Raw genomic sequence first — 21,159 nt, 5'->3', positions numbered from 1 at the left:
TCTACAAAATCATGACTTTTTACCAAGATTCAACGGCTGAATTGGAAGAAAACAGCAGAATTCTGCACGAAATCATCAAAATTCTTAGAGAAAACTGCATATTTCGATGCAAAACAACGATTTCTCGCCGATTTTCGTTGTTTTCTATCTTGAATTCGCCAAGAAGAGCACGAAATCTACAAAATCATGACTTTTTACCTAGATTCAACGGCTGAATTGCAAGAAAACAGCAGAATTCTACACGAAATCATCAAAATTCTTAGAGAAAACTGCATATTTCGATGCAAATCGACAATTTCTCGCTGATTTTCGTTGTTTTCTATTTTGCATTCGCAAAGAAGAGCACGAAATCTACAAAATCATGAGTTTTTACCAAGATTCAACGGCTGAATTGCAAGAAAACAGCAGAATTCTGCACGAAATCGTCAAAATTCTTAGAGAAAACCGCATATTTCGATGCAAAACGACGATTTCTCGCCGATTTTCGTTGTTTTCTGGCTTGAATTCGCAAAGAAGAGCACGAAATCTACAAGATCATCACTTTTTACCAAGATTCAACGGCTGAATTGCAAGAAAACAGCAGAATTCTGCACGAAATCATCAAAATTCTTAGAGAAAACCGCATATTTCGATGCAAAACGACGATTTCTCGCTGATTTTCGTTGTTTTCAATCTTGAATTCGCAAAGAAGAGCACGAAATCTACAAAATCATCACTTTTTACCAAGATTCAACGGCTGAATTGCAAGAAAACAGCAGAATTCTGCACGAAATCATCAAAATTCTTACAGAAAACCGCATATTTCGATGGAAAACGACGATTTTCGTTGTTTTCTATCTTAAATTCGCAAAGAAGAGCACGGAATCTACAAAATCATGACTTTTTACCAAGATTCAACGGCTGAATTGCAAGAAAACAGCAGAATTCTGCACGAAATCATCAAAATTCTTACAGAAAACCGCATATTTCGTTGTTTTCTGGCTTGAATTCGCAAAGAAGAGCACGAAATCTACAAAATCATGACTTTTTACCAAGATTCAACGGCTGAATTGCAAGAAAACAGCAGAATTCTGCACGAAATCATCGAAATTCTTACAGAAAACCGCATATTTCGATGCAAAACAACGATTTCTCGCCGATTTTCGTTGTTTTCTATCTTGAATTCGCCAAGAAGAGCACGAAATCTACAAAATCATGACTTTTTACCTAGATTCAACGGCTGAATTGCAAGAAAACAGCAGAATTCTGCACGAAATCATCAAAATTCTTACAGAAAACCGCATATTTCGATGCAAATCGACGATTTCTCGGCGATTTTCGTTGTTTTCTGGCTTGAATTCGCACAGAAGAGCACAAAATCTACAAAATCATGACTTTTTACCAAGATTTAACGGCTGAATTGCAAGAAAACAGCAGAATTCTGCACGAAATCATCAAAATTCTTACAGAAAACCGCATATTTCGATGCAAAACGACGATTTCTCGCTGATTTTCGTTGTTTTCTATCTTGAATTCGCAAAGAAGAGCACGGAATCTACAAAATCATGACTTTTTACCAAGATTCAACGGCTGAATTGCAAGAAAACAGCAGAATTCTGCACGAAATCATTAAAATTCTTACAGAAAACCGCATATTTCGATGCAAAACGACGATTTCTCGCCGATTTTCGTTGTTTTCTGGCTTGAATTCGCAAAGAAGAGCACGAAATTTACAAAATCATGACTTTTTACCAAGATTCAACGGCTGAATTGCAAGAAAACAGCAGAATTTTGCACGAAATCATCAAAATTCTTACAGAAAACCGCATTTTTCGATGCAAAACGACGATTTCTCGCCGATTTTCGTTGTTTTCTGGCTTGAATTCGCAAAGAAGAGCACTAAATCTACAAAATCATGATTTTTTACCAAGATTCAACGGCTGAATTGCAAGACAACAGCAGAATTCTGCACGAAATCATCAAAATTCTTACAGAAAACCGCATATTTCGATGCAAAACAACGATTTCTCGCCGATTTTCGTTGTTTTCTGGCTTGAATTCGCAAAGAAGAGCACGAAATCTACAAAATCATCACTTTTTACCAAGATTCAACGGCTGAATTGCAAGAAAACAGCAGAATTCTGCACGAAATCATCAAAATTCTTAGAGAAAACTGCATATTACGATGCAAAACAACGATTTCTCGCCGATTTTCGTTGTTTTCTACCTTGAATTCGCCAAGAAGAGCACGAAATCTACAAAATCATGACTTTTTACCTAGATTCAACTGCTGAATTGCAAGAAAACAGCAGAATTCTGCACGAAATCATCAAAATTCTTACAGAAAACCGCATATTTCGATGCAAAACGACGATTTCTCGCCGATTTTCGTTGTTTTCTGGCTTGAATTCGCAAATAAGAGCACGAAATCTACAAAATCATGACTTTTTACCAAGATTCAACGGCTGAATTGCAAGAAAACAGCAGAATTCTGCACGAAATCATCAAAATTCTTACAGAAAACCGCATATTTCGATGCAAAACGACGATTTCTCGCCGATTTTCGTTGTTTTCTGGCATGAATTCGCAAAGAAGAGCACAAAATCTACAAAATCATGACTTTTTACCAAGATTCAACGGCTGAATTGCTAGAAAACAGCAGAATTCTGCACGAAATTATCAAAATTCTTAGAGAAAACCGCATATTTCGATGCAAAACGACGATTTCTCGCTGATTTTCGTTGTTTTCTATCTTGAATTCGCAAAGCAGAGCACGAAATCTACAAAATCATGACTTTTTACCAAGATTCATCTGCTGAATTGCAAGAAAACAGCAGAATTCTGCACGAAATCGTCAAAATTCTTGGAGAAAACCGCATATTTCGATGCAAAAAGACGATTTCTCGCCGATTTTCGTTGTTTTCTGGCTTGAATTCGCACAGAAGAGCACGAAATCTACAAAATCATGACTTTTTACCAAGATTCAACGGCTGAATTGCAAGAAAACAGCAGAATTCTGCACGAAATCATCAAAATTCTTAGAGAAAACTGCATATTTCGATGCAAAACAACGATTTCTCGCCGATTTTCGTTGTTTTCTATCTTGAATTCGCCAAGAAGAGCACGAAATCTACAAAATCATGACTTTTTACCAAGATTCAACGGCTGAATTGCTAGAAAACAGCAGAATTCTGCACGAAATCATCAAAATTCTTAGAGAAAACCGCATATTTCGATGCAAAACGACGATTTCTCGCTGATTTTCGTTGTTTTCTATCTTGAATTCGCAAAGAAGAGCACGAAATCTACAAAATCATGACTTTTTACCAAGATTCATCTGCTGAATTGCAAGAAAACAGCAGAATTCTGCACGAAATCGTCAAAATTCTTAGAGAAAACCGCATATTTCGATGCAAAACGACGATTTCTCGCCGATTTTCGTTGTTTTCTGGCTTGAATTCGCAAAGAAGAGCACGAAATCTCAAAATCATGACTTTTTACCAAGATTCAACGGCTGAATTGCAAGAAAACAGCAGAATTCTGCACGAAATCATCAAAATTCTTAGAGAAAACTGCATATTTCGATGCAAAACAACGATTTCTCGCCGATTTTCGTTGTTTTCTATCTTGAATTCGCCAAGAAGAGCACGAAATCTACAAAATCATGACTTTTTACCTAGATTCAACGGCTGAATTGCAAGAAAACAGCAGAATTCTGCACGAAATCATCAAAATTCTTACAGAAAACCGCATATTTCGATGCAAAACGACGATTTCTCGCCGATTTTCGTTGTTTTCTGGCATGAATTCGCAAAGAAGAGCACGAAATCTACAAAATCATGACGTTTTACCAAGATTTAACGGCTGAATTGCAAGAAAACAGCAGAATTCTGCACGAAATCATCAAAATTCTTAGAGAAAACGGCATATTTCGATGCAAAACGACGATTTCTCGCTGATTTTCGTTGTTTTCTATCTTGAATTCGCAAAGAAGAGCACGAAATCTACAAAATCATGACTTTTTACCAAGATTCATCTGCTGAATTGCAAGAAAACAGCAGAATTCTGCACGAAATCGTCAAAATTCTTAGAGAAAACCGCATATTTCGATGCAAAACGACGATTTCTCGCCGATTTTCGTTGTTTTCTGGCTTGTATTTGCAAAGAAGAGCACTAAATCTACAAAATCATGACTTTTTACCAAGATTCAACGGCTGAATTGCAAGAAAACAGCAGAATTCTGCACGAAATCATCAAAATTCTTAGAGAAAACTGCATATTTCGATGCAAAACAACGATTTCTCGCCGATTTTCGTTGTTTTCTATCTTGAATTCGCCAAGAAGAGCACGAAATCTACAAAATCATGACTTTTTACCTAGATTCAACGGCTGAATTGCAAGAAAACAGCAGAATTCTGCACGAAATCATCAAAATTCTTACAGAAAACCGCATATTTCGATGCAAAACAACGATTTCTCGACGATTTTCGTTGTTTTCTATCTTGAATTCGCCAAGAAGAGCACGAAATCTACAAAATCATGACTTTTTACCTAGATTCAACAGCTGAATTGCAAGGAAACAGCAGAATTCTGCACGAAATCATGAAAATTCTTACAGAAAACCGCATATTTCGATGCAAAACGACGATTTCTCGCCGATTTTCGTTGTTTTCTGGCTTGAATTCGGAAAGAAAAACAAGAAATCTACAAAATCATGACTTTTTACCAAGATTCAACGGCTGAATTGCAAGAAAACAGCAGAATTCTGCACGAAATCATCAAAATTCTTACAGAAAACAGCATATTTCGATGCAAAACAACGATTTCTCACCGATTTTTGTGTTTTCTGGCTTGAATTCGCAAAGAAGAGCACGAAATCTACAAAATCATCACTTTTTACCAAGATTCTACGGCTGAATTGCAAGAAAACAGCAGAATTCTGCACGAAATCATCAAAATTCTTACCGAAAACCGCATATTTCGATGCAAAACGACGATTTCTCGCCGATTTTCGTTGTTTTCTGGCTTGAATTCGCAAAGAAGAGCACGAAATCTACAAAATCATGACTTTTTACCTAGATTCAACGGCTGAATTGCAAGAAAACAGCAGAATTCTGCACGAAATCATCAAAATTCTTACCGAAAACCGCATATTTCGATGCAAAACGACGATTTCTCGCCGATTTTCGTTGTTTTCTGGCTTGAATTCGCAAAGAAGAGCACGAAATCTACAAAATCATGACTTTTTACCTAGATTCAACGGCTGAATTGCAAGAAAACAGCAGAATTCTACACGAAATCATCAAAATTCTTAGAGAAAACTGCATATTTCGATGCAAAACAACGATTTCTCGCCGATTTTCGTTGTTTTCTATCTTGAATTCGCCAAGAAGAGCACGAAATCTACAAAATCATGACTTTTTACCTAGATTCAACGGCTGAATTGCAAGAAAACAGCAGAATTCTGCACGAAATCATCAAAATTCTTACAGAAAACCGCATATTTCGATGCAAAACAACGATTTCTCGCCGATTTTCGTTGTTTTCTATCTTGAATTCGCCAAGAAGAGCACGAAATCTACAAAATCATGACTTTTTACATAGATTCAACGGCTGAATTGCAAGAAAACAGCTGAATTCTGCACGAAATCATCAAAATTCTTACAGAAAACCGCATATTTCGATGCAAAACGACGATTTCTCGCCGATTTTCGTTGTTTTCTGGCTTGAATTCGCAAAGAAGAGCACGAAATCTACAAAATCATGACTTTTTACCAAGATTCAACGGCTGAATTGCAAGAAAACAGCAAAATTCTGCACGAAATCATCAAAATTCTTACAGAAAACCGCATATTTCGATGCAAAACGACGATTTCTCGCCGATTTTCGTTGTTTTCTGGCATGAATTTGCAAAGAAGAGCACGAAATCTACAAAATCATCACTTTTTACCAAGATTCACCGGCTGAATTGCAAGAAAACAGCAGAATTCTGCACGAAATCGTCAAAATTCTTAGAGAAAACCGCATATTTCGATGCAAATCGACGATTTCTCGCTGATTTTCGTTGTTTTCTATCTTGAATTCGCAAAGAAGAGCACGAAATCTACAAAATCATGACTTTTTACCAAGATTCAACGGCTGAATTGCAAGAAAACAGCAGAATTCTGCACGAAATCGTCAAAATTCTTAGAGAAAACCGCATATTTCGATGCAAAACGACGATTTCTCGCCGATTTTCGTTGTTTTCTGGCTTGAATTCGCAAAGAAGAGCACGAAATCTACAAAATCATCACTTTTTACCAAGATTCAACGGCTGAATTGCAAGAAAACAGCAGAATTCTGCACGAAATCATCAAAATTCTTAGAGAAAACCGCATATTTCGATGCAAAACGACGATTTCTCGCCGATTTTCGTTGTTTTCTGGCTTTAATTCGCAAAGAAGAGCACGAAATCTACAAAATCATGACTTTTTACCAAGATTCAACGGCTGAATTGCAAGAAAACTGCAGAATTCTGCACGAAATCATCCAAATTCTTACAGAAAACCGCATATTTCGATGCAAAACGACGATTTCTCGCCGATTTTCGTTGTTTTCTGGCATGAATTCGCAAAGAAGAGCACGAAATCTACAAAATCATGACTTTTTACCAAGATCCAACGGCTGAATTGCAAGAAAACAGCAGAATTCTGCACGAAATCATCAAAATTCTTAGAGAAAACTGCATATTTCGATGCAAAACAACGATTTCTCGCCGATTTTCGTTGTTTTCTATCTTGAATTCGCCAAGAAGAGCACGAAATCTACAAAATCATGACTTTTTACCTAGATTCAACGGCTGAATTGCAAGAAAACAGCAGAATTCTGCACGAAATCATCAAAATTCTTACAGAAAACCGCATATTTCGATGCAAAACAACGATTTCTCGCCGATTTTCGTTGTTTTCTATCTTGAATTCGCCAAGAAGAGCACGAAATCTACAAAATCATGACTTTTTACATAGATTCAACGGCTGAATTGCAAGAAAACAGCTGAATTCTGCACGAAATCATCAAAATTCTTACAGAAAACCGCATATTTCGATGCAAAACGACGATTTCTCGCCGATTTTCGTTGTTTTCTGGCTTGAATTCGCAAAGAAGAGCACGAAATCTACAAAATCATGACTTTTTACCAAGATTCAACGGCTGAATTGCAAGAAAACAGCAAAATTCTGCACGAAATCATCAAAATTCTTACAGAAAACCGCATATTTCGATGCAAAACGACGATTTCTCGCCGATTTTCGTTGTTTTCTGGCATGAATTTGCAAAGAAGAGCACGAAATCTACAAAATCATCACTTTTTACCAAGATTCACCGGCTGAATTGCAAGAAAACAGCAGAATTCTGCACGAAATCGTCAAAATTCTTAGAGAAAACCGCATATTTCGATGCAAATCGACGATTTCTCGCTGATTTTCGTTGTTTTCTATCTTGAATTCGCAAAGAAGAGCACGAAATCTACAAAATCATGACTTTTTACCAAGATTCAACGGCTGAATTGCAAGAAAACAGCAGAATTCTGCACGAAATCGTCAAAATTCTTAGAGAAAACCGCATATTTCGATGCAAAACGACGATTTCTCGCCGATTTTCGTTGTTTTCTGGCTTGAATTCGCAAAGAAGAGCACGAAATCTACAAAATCATCACTTTTTACCAAGATTCAACGGCTGAATTGCAAGAAAACAGCAGAATTCTGCACGAAATCATCAAAATTCTTAGAGAAAACCGCATATTTCGATGCAAAACGACGATTTCTCGCCGATTTTCGTTGTTTTCTGGCTTTAATTCGCAAAGAAGAGCACGAAATCTACAAAATCATGACTTTTTACCAAGATTCAACGGCTGAATTGCAAGAAAACTGCAGAATTCTGCACGAAATCATCCAAATTCTTACAGAAAACCGCATATTTCGATGCAAAACGACGATTTCTCGCCGATTTTCGTTGTTTTCTGGCATGAATTCGCAAAGAAGAGCACGAAATCTACAAAATCATGACTTTTTACCAAGATCCAACGGCTGAATTGCAAGAAAACAGCAGAATTCTGCACGAAATCATTAAAATTCTTAGAGAAAACTGCATATTTCGATGCAAAACAACGATTTCTCGCCGATTTTCGTTGTTTTCTATCTTGAATTCGCCAAGAAGAGCACGAAATCTACAAAATCATGACTTTTCACCTAGATTCAACGGCTGAATTGCAAGAAAACAGCAGAATTCTGCACGAAATCGTCAAAATTCTTAGAGAAAACCGCATATTTCGATGCAAAAAGACGATTTCTCGCCGATTTTCGTTGTTTTCTGGCTTGAATTCGCACAGAAGAGCACGAAATCTACAAAATCATGACTTTTTACCAAGATTCAACGCCTGAATTGCAAGAAAACAGCAGAATTCTGCACGAAATCATCAAAATTCTTAGAGAAAACTGCATATTTCGATGCAAAACAACGATTTCTCGCCGATTTTCGTTGTTTTCTATCTTGAATTCGCCAAGAAGAGCACGAAATCTACAAAATCATGACTTTTTACCAAGATTCAACGGCTGAATTGCTAGAAAACAGCAGAATTCTGCACGAAATCATCAAAATTCTTAGAGAAAACCGCATATTTCGATGCAAAACGACGATTTCTCGCTGATTTTCGTTGTTTTCTATCTTGAATTCGCAAAGAAGAGCACGAAATCTACAAAATCATGACTTTTTACCAAGATTCATCTGCTGAATTGCAAGAAAACAGCAGAATTCTGCACGAAATCATCAAAATTCTTAGAGAAAACTGCATATTTCGATGCAAAACAACGATTTCTCGCCGATTTTCGTTGTTTTCTATCTTGAATTCGCCAAGAAGAGCACGAAATCTACAAAATCATGACTTTTTACCTAGATTCAACGGCTGAATTGCAAGAAAACAGCAGAATTCTGCACGAAATCATCAAAATTCTTACAGAAAACCGCATATTTCGATGCAAAACGACGATTTCTCGCCGATTTTCGTTGTTTTCTGGCATGAATTCGCAAAGAAGAGCACGAAATCTACAAAATCATGACTTTTTACCAAGATTTAACGGCTGAATTGCAAGAAAACAGCAGAATTCTGCACGAAATCATCAAAATTCTTAGAGAAAACGGCATATTTCGATGCAAAACGACGATTTCTCGCTGATTTTCGTTGTTTTCTATCTTGAATTCGCAAAGAAGAGCACGAAATCTACAAAATCATGACTTTTTACCAAGATTCATCTGCTGAATTGCAAGAAAACAGCAGAATTCTGCACGAAATCGTCAAAATTCTTAGAGAAAACCGCATATTTCGATGCAAAACGACGATTTCTCGCCGATTTTCGTTGTTTTCTGGCTTGTATTTGCAAAGAAGAGCACTAAATCTACAAAATCATAACTTTTTACCAAGATTCAACGGCTGAATTGCAAGAAAACAGCAGAATTCTGCACGAAATCATCAAAATTCTTAGAGAAAACTGCATATTTCGATGCAAAACAACGATTTCTCGCCGATTTTCGTTGTTTTCTATCTTGAATTCGCCAAGAAGAGCACGAAATCTACAAAATCATGACTTTTTACCTAGATTCAACGGCTGAATTGCAAGAAAACAGCAGAATTCTGCACGAAATCATCAAAATTCTTACAGAAAACCGCATATTTCGATGCAAAACAACGATTTCTCGACGATTTTCGTTGTTTTCTATCTTGAATTGGCCAAGAAGAGCACGAAATCTACAAAATCATGACTTTTTACCTAGATTCAACAGCTGAATTGCAAGAAAACAGCAGAATTCTGCACGAAATCGTCAAAATTCTTAGAGAAAACCGCATATTTCGTTGCAAAACGACGATTTCTCGCCGATTTTCGTTGTTTTCTGGCTTGAATTCGCAAAGAAGAGCACGAAATCTACAAAATCATCACTTTTTACCAAGATTCAACGGCTGAATTGCAAGAAAACAGCAGAATTCTGCACGAAATCATCAAAATTCTTAGAGAAAACCGCATATTTCGATGCAAAACGACGATTTCTCGCCGATTTTCGTTGTTTTCTGGCTTTAATTCGCAAAGAAGAGCACGAAATCTACAAAATCATGACTTTTTACCAAGATTCAACGGCTGAATTGCAAGAAAACTGCAGAATTCTGCACGAAATCATCCAAATTCTTACAGAAAACCGCATATTTCGATGCAAAACGACGATTTCTCGCCGATTTTCGTTGTTTTCTGGCATGAATTCGCAAAGAAGAGCACGAAATCTACAAAATCATGACTTTTTACCAAGATCCAACGGCTGAATTGCAAGAAAACAGCAGAATTCTGCACGAAATCATTAAAATTCTTAGAGAAAACTGCATATTTCGATGCAAAACAACGATTTCTCGCCGATTTTCGTTGTTTTCTATCTTGAATTCGCCAAGAAGAGCACGAAATCTACAAAATCATGACTTTTCACCTAGATTCAACGGCTGAATTGCAAGAAAACAGCAGAATTCTGCACGAAATCATCAAAATTCTTAGAGAAAACGGCATATTTCGATGCAAAACGACGATTTCTCGCTGATTTTCGTTGTTTTCTATCTTGAATTCGCAAAGAAGAGCACGAAATCTACAAAATCATGACTTTTTACCAAGATTCATCTGCTGAATTGCAAGAAAACAGCAGAATTCTGCACGAAATCATCAAAATTCTTAGAGAAAACTGCATATTTCGATGCAAAACAACGATTTCTCGCCGATTTTCGTTGTTTTCTATCTTGAATTCGCCAAGAAGAGCACGAAATCTACAAAATCATGACTTTTTACCTAGATTCAACGGCTGAATTGCAAGAAAACAGCAGAATTCTGCACGAAATCATCAAAATTCTTACAGAAAACCGCATATTTCGATGCAAAACGACGATTTCTCGCCGATTTTCGTTGTTTTCTGGCATGAATTCGCAAAGAAGAGCACGAAATCTACAAAATCATGACTTTTTACCAAGATTTAACGGCTGAATTGCAAGAAAACAGCAGAATTCTGCACGAAATCATCAAAATTCTTAGAGAAAACGGCATATTTCGATGCAAAACGACGATTTCTCGCTGATTTTCGTTGTTTTCTATCTTGAATTCGCAAAGAAGAGCACGAAATCTACAAAATCATGACTTTTTACCAAGATTCATCTGCTGAATTGCAAGAAAACAGCAGAATTCTGCACGAAATCGTCAAAATTCTTAGAGAAAACCGCATATTTCGATGCAAAACGACGATTTCTCGCCGATTTTCGTTGTTTTCTGGCTTGTATTTGCAAAGAAGAGCACTAAATCTACAAAATCATAACTTTTTACCAAGATTCAACGGCTGAATTGCAAGAAAACAGCAGAATTCTGCACGAAATCATCAAAATTCTTAGAGAAAACTGCATATTTCGATGCAAAACAACGATTTCTCGCCGATATTCGTTGTTTTCTATCTTGAATTCGCCAAGAAGAGCACGAAATCTACAAAATCATGACTTTTTACCTAGATTCAACAGCTGAATTGCAAGAAAACAGCAGAATTCTGCACGAAATCATCAAAATTCTTACAGAAAACCGCATATTTCGATGCAAAACAACGATTTCTCGACGATTTTCGTTGTTTTCTATCTTGAATTCGCCAAGAAGAGCACGAAATCTACAAAATCATGACTTTTTACCTAGATTCAACAGCTGAATTGCAAGAAAACAGCAGAATTCTGCACGAAATCGTCAAAATTCTTAGAGAAAACCGCATATTTCGATGCAAAACGACGATTTCTCGCCGATTTTCGTTGTTTTCTGGCTTGAATTCGCAAAGAAGAGCACGAAATCTACAAAATCATCACTTTTTACCAAGATTCAACGGCTGAATTGCAAGAAAACTGCAGAATTCTGCACGAAATCATCCAAATTCTTACAGAAAACCGCATATTTCGATGCAAAACGACGATTTCTCGCCGATTTTCGTTGTTTTCTGGCTTGTATTTGCAAAGAAGAGCACTAAATCTACAAAATCATAACTTTTTACCAAGATTCAACGGCTGAATTGCAAGAAAACAGCAGAATTCTGCACGAAATCATCAAAATTCTTAGAGAAAACTGCATATTTCGATGCAAAACAACGATTTCTCGCCGATTTTCGTTGTTTTCTATCTTGAATTCGCCAAGAAGAGCACGAAATCTACAAAATCATAACTTTTTACCTAGATTCAACGGCTGAATTGCAAGAAAACAGCAGAATTCTGCACGAAATCATCAAAATTCTTACAGAAAACCGCATATTTCGATGCAAAACAACGATTTCTCGACGATTTTCGTTGTTTTCTATCTTGAATTCGCCAAGAAGAGCACGAAATCTACAAAATCATGACTTTTTACCTAGATTCAACAGCTGAATTGCAAGAAAACAGCAGAATTCTGCACGAAATCATCAAAATTCTTACAGAAAACCGCATATTTCGATGCAAAACGACGATTTCTCGCCGATTTTCGTTGTTTTCTGGCTTGAATTCGCAAAGAAGAGCACGAAATCTACAAAATCATCACTTTTTACCAAGATTCAACGGCTGAATTGCAAGAAAACAGCAGAATTCTGCACGAAATCATCAAAATTCTTAGAGAAAACCGCATATTTCGATGCAAAACGACGATTTCTCGCCGATTTTCGTTGTTTTCTGGCTTTAATTCGCAAAGAAGAGCACGAAATCTACAAAATCATGACTTTTTACCAAGATTCAACGGCTGAATTGCAAGAAAACTGCAGAATTCTGCACGAAATCATCCAAATTCTTACAGAAAACCGCATATTTCGATGCAAAACGACGATTTCTCGCCGATTTTCGTTGTTTTCTGGCATGAATTCGCAAAGAAGAGCACGAAATCTACAAAATCATGACTTTTTACCAAGATCCAACGGCTGAATTGCAAGAAAACAGCAGAATTCTGCACGAAATCATTAAAATTCTTAGAGAAAACTGCATATTTCGATGCAAAACAACGATTTCTCGCCGATTTTCGTTGTTTTCTATCTTGAATTCGCCAAGAAGAGCACGAAATCTACAAAATCATGACTTTTCACCTAGATTCAACGGCTGAATTGCAAGAAAACAGCAGAATTCTGCACGAAATCGTCAAAATTCTTAGAGAAAACCGCATATTTCGATGCAAAAAGACGATTTCTCGCCGATTTTCGTTGTTTTCTGGCTTGAATTCGCACAGAAGAGCACGAAATCTACAAAATCATGACTTTTTACCAAGATTCAACGGCTGAATTGCAAGAAAACAGCAGAATTCTGCACGAAATCATCAAAATTCTTAGAGAAAACTGCATATTTCGATGCAAAACAACGATTTCTCGCCGATTTTCGTTGTTTTCTATCTTGAATTCGCCAAGAAGAGCACGAAATCTACAAAATCATGACTTTTTACCAAGATTCATCGGCTGAATTGCTAGAAAACAGCAGAATTCTGCACGAAATCATCAAAATTCTTAGAGAAAACCGCATATTTCGATGCAAAACGACGATTTCTCGCTGATTTTCGTTGTTTTCTATCTTGAATTCGCAAAGAAGAGCACGAAATCTACAAAATCATGACTTTTTACCTAGATTCAACGGCTGAATTGCAAGAAAACAGCAGAATTCTGCACGAAATCATCAAAATTCTTACAGAAAACCGCATATTTCGATGCAAAACGACGATTTCTCGCCGATTTTCGTTGTTTTCTGGCATGAATTCGCAAAGAAGAGCACGAAATCTACAAAATCATGACTTTTTACCAAGATTTAACGGCTGAATTGCAAGAAAACAGCAGAATTCTGCACGAAATCATCAAAATTCTTAGAGAAAACGGCATATTTCGATGCAAAACGACGATTTCTCGCTGATTTTCGTTGTTTTCTATCTTGAATTCGCAAAGAAGAGCACGAAATCTACAAAATCATGACTTTTTACCAAGATTCATCTGCTGAATTGCAAGAAAACAGCAGAATTCTGCACGAAATCGTCAAAATTCTTAGAGAAAACCGCATATTTCGATGCAAAACGACGATTTCTCGCCGATTTTCGTTGTTTTCTGGCTTGTATTTGCAAAGAAGAGCACTAAATCTACAAAATCATAACTTTTTACCAAGATTCAACGGCTGAATTGCAAGAAAACAGCAGAATTCTGCACGAAATCATCAAAATTCTTAGAGAAAACTGCATATTTCGATGCAAAACAAGGATTTCTCGCCGATTTTCGTTGTTTTCTATCTTGAATTCGCCAAGAAGAGCACGAAATCTACAAAATCATGACTTTTTACCTAGATTCAACAGCTGAATTGCAAGAAAACAGCAGAATTCTGCACGAAATCATCAAAATTCTTACAGAAAACCGCATATTTCGATGCAAAACGACGATTTCTCGCCGATTTTCGTTGTTTTCTGGCTTGAATTCGGAAAGAAAAACAGGAAATCTACAAAATCGTGACTTTTTACCAAGATTCAACGGCTGAATTGCAAGAAAACAGCAGAATTCTGCACGAAATCATCAAAATTCTTACAGAAAACCGCATATTTCGATGCAAAACGACGATTTCTCGCCGATTTTCGTTGTTTTCTGGCATGAATTTGCAAAAAAGAGCACGAAATCTACAAAATCATGACTTTTTACCAAGATTCAACGGCTGAATTGCAAGAAAACAGCAGAATTCTGCACGAAATCATCAAAATTCTTAGAGAAAACCGCATATTTCGATGCAAAACGACGATTTCTTGCTGATTTTCGTTGTTTTCTATCTTGAATTCGCAAAGAAGAGCACAAAATCTACAAAATCATGACTTTTTACCAAGATTTAACGGCTGAATTGCAAGAAAACAGCAGAATTCTGCACGAAATCGTCAAAATTCTTAGAGAAAACCGCATATTTCGGTGCAAAACGACGATTTCTCGCCGATTTTCGTTGTTTTCTAGCTTGAATTCGCAAAGAAGAGCACGAAATCTACAAAATCATCACTTTTTACCAAGATTCAACGGCTGAATTGCAAGAAAACAGCAGAATTCCACACGAAATCATCAAAATTCTTAGAGAAAACTGCATATTTCGATGCAAATCGACAATTTCTCGCTGATTTTCGTTGTTTTCTATCTTGCATTCGCAAAGAAGAGCACGAAATCTACAAAATCATGAGTTTTTACCAAGATTCAACGGCTGAATTGCAAGAAAACAGCAGAATTCTCCACGAAATCGTCAAAATTCTTAGAGAAAACCGCATATTTCGATGCAAAACGACGATTTCTCGCCGATTTTCTCTTGTTTTCTGGCTTGAATTCGCAAAGAAGAGCACGAAATCTACAAGATCATCACTTTTTACCAAGATTCAACGGCTGAATTGCAAGAAAACAGCAGAATTCTGCACGAAATCATCAAAATTCTTAGAGAAAACCGCATATTTCGATGCAAAACGACGATTTCTCGCCGATTTTCGTTGTTTTCTGGCTTGAATTCGCAAAGAAGAGCACGAAATCTACAAAATCATCACTTTTTACCAAGATTCAACGGCTGAATTGCAAGAAAACAGCAGAATTCTGCACGAAATCATCAAAATTCTTACAGAAAACCGCATATTTCGATGGAAAACGACGATTTCTCGCTGATTTTCGTTGTTTTCTATCTTGAATTTGCAAAGAAGAGCACGGAATCTACAAAATCATGACTTTTTACCAAGATTCAACGGCTGAATTGCAAGAAAACAGCAGAATTCTGCACGAAATCATCAAAATTCTTACAGAAAACCGCATATTTCGATGCAAAACGACGATTTCTCGCCGATTTTCGTTATTTTCTGGCTTGAATTCGCAAAGAAGAGCACGAAATCTACAAAATCATGACTTTTTACCAAGATTCAACGGCTGAATTGCAAGAAAACAGCAGAATTCTGCACGAAATCATCAAAATTCTTACAGAAAACCGCATTTTTCGATGCAAAACGACGATTTCTCGCCGATTTTCGTTGTTTTCTGGCTTGAATTCGCAAAGAAGAGCACGAAATCTACAAAATCATGACTTTTTACCAAGATTCAACGGCTGAATTGCAAGAAAACAGCAGAATTCTGCACGAAATCATCAAAATTCTTACAGAAAACAGCATATTTCGATGCAAAACAACGATTTCTCACCGATTTTTGTGTTTTCTGGCTTGAATTCGCAAAGAAGAGCACGAAATCTACAAAATCATCACTTTTTACCAAGATTCTACGGCTGAATTGCAAGAAAACAGCAGAATTCTGCACGAAATCATCAAAATTCTTACAGAAAACCGCATATTTCGATGCAAAACGACGATTTCTCGCCGATTTTCGTTGTTTTCTGGCTTGAATTCGCAAAGAAGAGCACGAAATCTACAAAATCATGACTTTTTACCAAGATTCAACAACTGAATTGCAAGAAAACAGCAGAATTCTGCACGAAATCATCAAAATTCTTAGAGACAACTGCATATTTCGATGCAAAACAACGATTTCTCGCCGATTTTCGTTGTTTTCTATCTTGAATTCGCCAAGAAGAGCACGAAATCTACAAAATCATGACTTTTTACCTAGATTCAACGGCTGAATTGCAAGAAAACAGCAGAATTCTGCACGAAATCATCAAAATTCCTACAGAAAATCGCATATTTCGATGCAAAACGACGATTTCTCGCCGATTTTCGTTGTTTTCTGGCTTGAATTTGCAAAGAAGAGCACAAAATCTACAAAATCATGACTTTTTACCAAGATTCAACGGCTGAATTGCAAGAAAACAGCAGAATTCTGCACGAAATCATCAAAATTCTTACAGAAAACCGCATATTTCGATGCAAAACGACGATTTCTCGGCGATTTTCGTTGTTTTCTGGCATGAATTTGCAAAGAAGAGCACGACATCTACAAAATCATGACTTTTTACCAAGATTCAACTGCTGAATTGCAAGAAAACAGCAGAATTCTGCACGAAATCATCAAAATTCTTACAGAAAACCGCATATTTCGATGCAAAACGACGATTTCTCGCCGATTTTCGTTGTTTTCTGGCTTGAATTCGCAAAGAAGAGCACGAAATCTACAAAATCATGACTTTTTACCTAGATTCAACGGCTGAATTGCAAGAAAACAGCAGAATTCGGCACGAAATCATCAAAATTCTTAGAGAAAACTGCATATTTCGATGCAAAACAACGATTTCTCGCCGATTTTCGTTGTTTTCTATCTTGAATTCGCCAAGAAGAGCACGAAATCTACAAAATCATGACTTTTTACCTAGATTCAACGGCTGAATTGCAAGAAAACAGCAGAATTCTGCACGAAATCATCAAAATTCTTACAGAAAACCGCATATTTCGATGCAAAACAACGATTTCTCGCCGATTTTCGTTGTTTTCTATCTTGAATTCGCCAAGAAGAGCACGAAATCTACAAAATCATGACTTTTTACCAAGATTCAACGGCTGAATTGCAAGAAAACAGCAAAATTCTGCACGAAATCATCAAAATTCTTACAGAAAACCGCATATTTCGATGCAAAACGACGATTTCTCGCCGATTTTCGTTGTTTTCTGGCATGAATTTGCAAAGAAGAGCACGAAATCTACAAAATCATCACTTTTTACCAAGATTCACCGGCTGAATTGCAAGAAAACAGCAGAATTCTGCACGAAATCGTCAAAATTCTTAGAGAAAACCGCATATTTCGATGCAAATCGACGATTTCTCGCTGATTTTCGTTGTTTTCTATCTTGAATTCGCAAAGAAGAGCACGAAATCTACAAAATCATGACTTTTTACCAAGATTCAACGGCTGAATTGCAAGAAAACAGCAGAATTCTGCACGAAATCGTCAAAATTCTTAGAGAAAACCGCATATTTCGATGCAAAACGACGATTTCTCGCCGATTTTCGTTGTTTTCTGGCTTGAATTCGCAAAGAAGAGCACGAAATCTACAAAATCATGACTTTTTACCAAGATTCAACGGCTGAATTGCAAGAAAACTGCAGAATTCTGCACGAAATCATCCAAATTCTTACAGAAAACCGCATATTTCGATGCAAAACGACGATTTCTCGCCGATTTTCGTTGTTTTCTGGCATGAATTCGCAAAGAAGAGCACGAAATCTACAAAATCATGACTTTTTACCAAGATCCAACGGCTGAATTGCAAGAAAACAGCAGAATTCTGCACGAAATCATCAAAATTCTTACAGAAAACCGCATATTTCGATGCAAAACGACTAATTCTCGCCGATTTTCGTTGTTTTCTGGCTTGAATTCGCAAAGAAGAGCACGAAATCTACAAAATCATGACTTTTTACCAAGATTCAACGGCTGAATTGCAAGAAAACAGCAGAATTCGGCACGAAATCATCAAAATTCTTACAGAAAACCGCATATTTCGATGCAAAACGACGATTTCTCGCCGATTTTCGTTGTTTTCTGGCTTGAATTCGCAAAGAAGAGCACGAAATCTACAAAATCATGACTTTTTACCAAGATTCAACGGCTGAATTGCAAGAAAACAGCAGAATTCTGCACGAAATCATTAAAATTCTTAGAGAAAACTGCATATTTCGATGCAAAACAACGATTTCTCGCCGATTTTCGTTGTTTTCTATCTTGAATTCGCCAAGAAGAGCACGAAATCTACAAAATCATGACTTTTTACCTAGATTCAACGGCTGAATTGCAAGAAAACAGCAGAATTCTGCACGAAATCATCAAAATTCTTACAGAAAACCGCATATTTCGATGCAAAACGACGATTTCTCGCCGATTTTCGTTGTTTTCTGGCTTGAATTCGCAAAGAAGAGAACGAAATCTACAAAATCATGACTTTTTACCAAGATTCAATGGCTGAATTACAAGAAAACAGCAGAATTCTGCACGAAATCATCAAAATTCTTACAGAAAACCGCATATTTCGATGCAAAACGACGATTTCTCGCCGATTTTCGTTGTTTTCTGGCTTGAATTCGCAAAGAAGAGCACGAAATCTACAAAATCATGACTTTTTACCAAGATTCAACGGCTGAATCGCAAGAAAACAGCAGAATTCTGGACGAAATCATCAAAATTCTTACAGAAAACCGCATATTTCGATGCAAAACGACGATTTCTCGTCGATTTTCGTTGTTTTCTTGCTTGAATTCGCAAAGAAGAGCACGAAATCTACAAAATCATGACTTTTTACCAAGATTCAACGGCTGAATTGCAAGAAAACAGCAGAATTCTGCACGAAATCATCAAAATTCTTACAGAAAACTGCATATTTCGATGCAAAACAACGATTTCTCGCCGATTTTCGTTGTTTTCTGGCTTGAATTCACAAAGAAGAGCACGAAATCTACAAAATCATGACTTTTTACCAAGATTCAACGGCTGAATTGCAAGTAAACAGCAGAATTCTGCACGAAATCATCAAAATTCTTACAGAAAACCGCATATTTCGATGCAAAACGACGATTTCTCGCCGATTTTCGTTGTTTTCTGGCATGAATTCGCAAAGAAGAGCACGAAATCTACAAAATCATGACTTTTTACCAAGATCCAACGGCTGAATTGCAAGAAAACAGCAGAATTCTGCACGAAATCATTAAAATTCTTAGAGAAAACTGCATATTTCGATGCAAAACAACGATTTCTCAGCGATTTTCGTTGTTTTCTATCTTGAATTCGCCAAGAAGAGCACGAAATCTACAAAATCATGACTTTTTACCTAGATTCAACGGCTGAATTGCAAGAAAACAGCAGAATTCTGCACGAAATCATCAAAATTCTCACAGAAAACCGCGTATTTCGATGCAAAACAACGATTTCTCGCCGATTTTCGTTGTTTTCTGGCTTGAATTCGCAAAGAAGAGCACGAAATCTACAAAATCATCACTTTTTACCAAGATTCTACGGCTGAATTGCAAGAAAACAGCAGAATTCTGCACGAAATCATCAAAATTCTTACAGAAAACCGCATATTTCGATGCAAAACGACGATTTCTCGCCGATTTTCGTTGTTTTCTGGCTTGAATTCGCAAAGAAGAGCACGAAATCTACAAAATCATGACTTTTTACCAAGATTCAACAACTGAATTGCAAGAAAACAGCAGAATTCTGCACGAAATCATCAAAATTCTTAGAGACAACTGCATATTTCGATGCAAAACAACGATTTCTCGCCGATTTTCGTTGTTTTCTATCTTGAATTCGCCAAGAAGAGCACGAAATCTACAAAATCATGACTTTTTACCTAGATTCAACGGCTGAATTGCAAGAAAACAGCAGAATTCTGCACGAAATCATCAAAATTCCTACAGAAAATCGCATATTTCGATGCAAAACGACGATTTCTCGCCGATTTTCGTTGTTTTCTGGCTTGAATTTGCAAAGAAGAGCACAAAATCTACAAAATCATGACTTTTTACCAAGATTCAACGGCTGAATTGCAAGAAAACAGCAGAATTCTGCACGAAATCATCAAAATTCTTACAGAAAACCGCATATTTCGATGCAAAACGACGATTTCTCGGCGATTTTCGTTGTTTTCTGGCATGAATTTGCAAAGAAGAGCACGACATCTACAAAATCATGACTTTTTACCAAGATTCAACTGCTGAATTGCAAGAAAACAGCAGAATTCTGCACGAAATCATCAAAATTCTTAGAGAAAACCGCATATTTCGATGCAAAACGACGATTTCTCGCTGATTTTCGTTGTTTTCTATCTTGAATTCGCCAAGAAGAGCACGAAATCTACAAAATCATGACTTTTTACCTAGATTCAACGGCTGAATTGCAAGAAAACAGCAGAATTCTGCACGAAATCATCAAAATTCTTACAGAAAACCGCATATTTCGATGCAAAACAACGATTTCTCGCCGATTTTCGTTGTTTTCTATCTTGAATTCGCAAAGAAGAGCACGAAATCTACAAAATCATGACTATTTACCAAGATTCAACGGCTGAATTGCAAGAAAACAGCAGAATTCTGCACGAAATCATCAAAATTCTCACAGAAAACCGCGTATTTCGATGCAAAACGACGATTTCTCGCCGATTTTCGTTGTTTTCTGGCTTGAATTCGCAAAAAAGAGCACGAAATCTACAAAACCATCACTTTTACCAAGAT

This window comes from Gnatocerus cornutus, chromosome 1 (assembly GCF_029298725.1).
Source record: "Gnatocerus cornutus isolate USDA-ARS CGAHR chromosome 1, icGnaCorn1.1, whole genome shotgun sequence".
NCBI lineage: Eukaryota > Metazoa > Arthropoda > Insecta > Coleoptera > Tenebrionidae > Gnatocerus > Gnatocerus cornutus.
Note: the sequence above shows the minus strand (reverse complement) of the source record.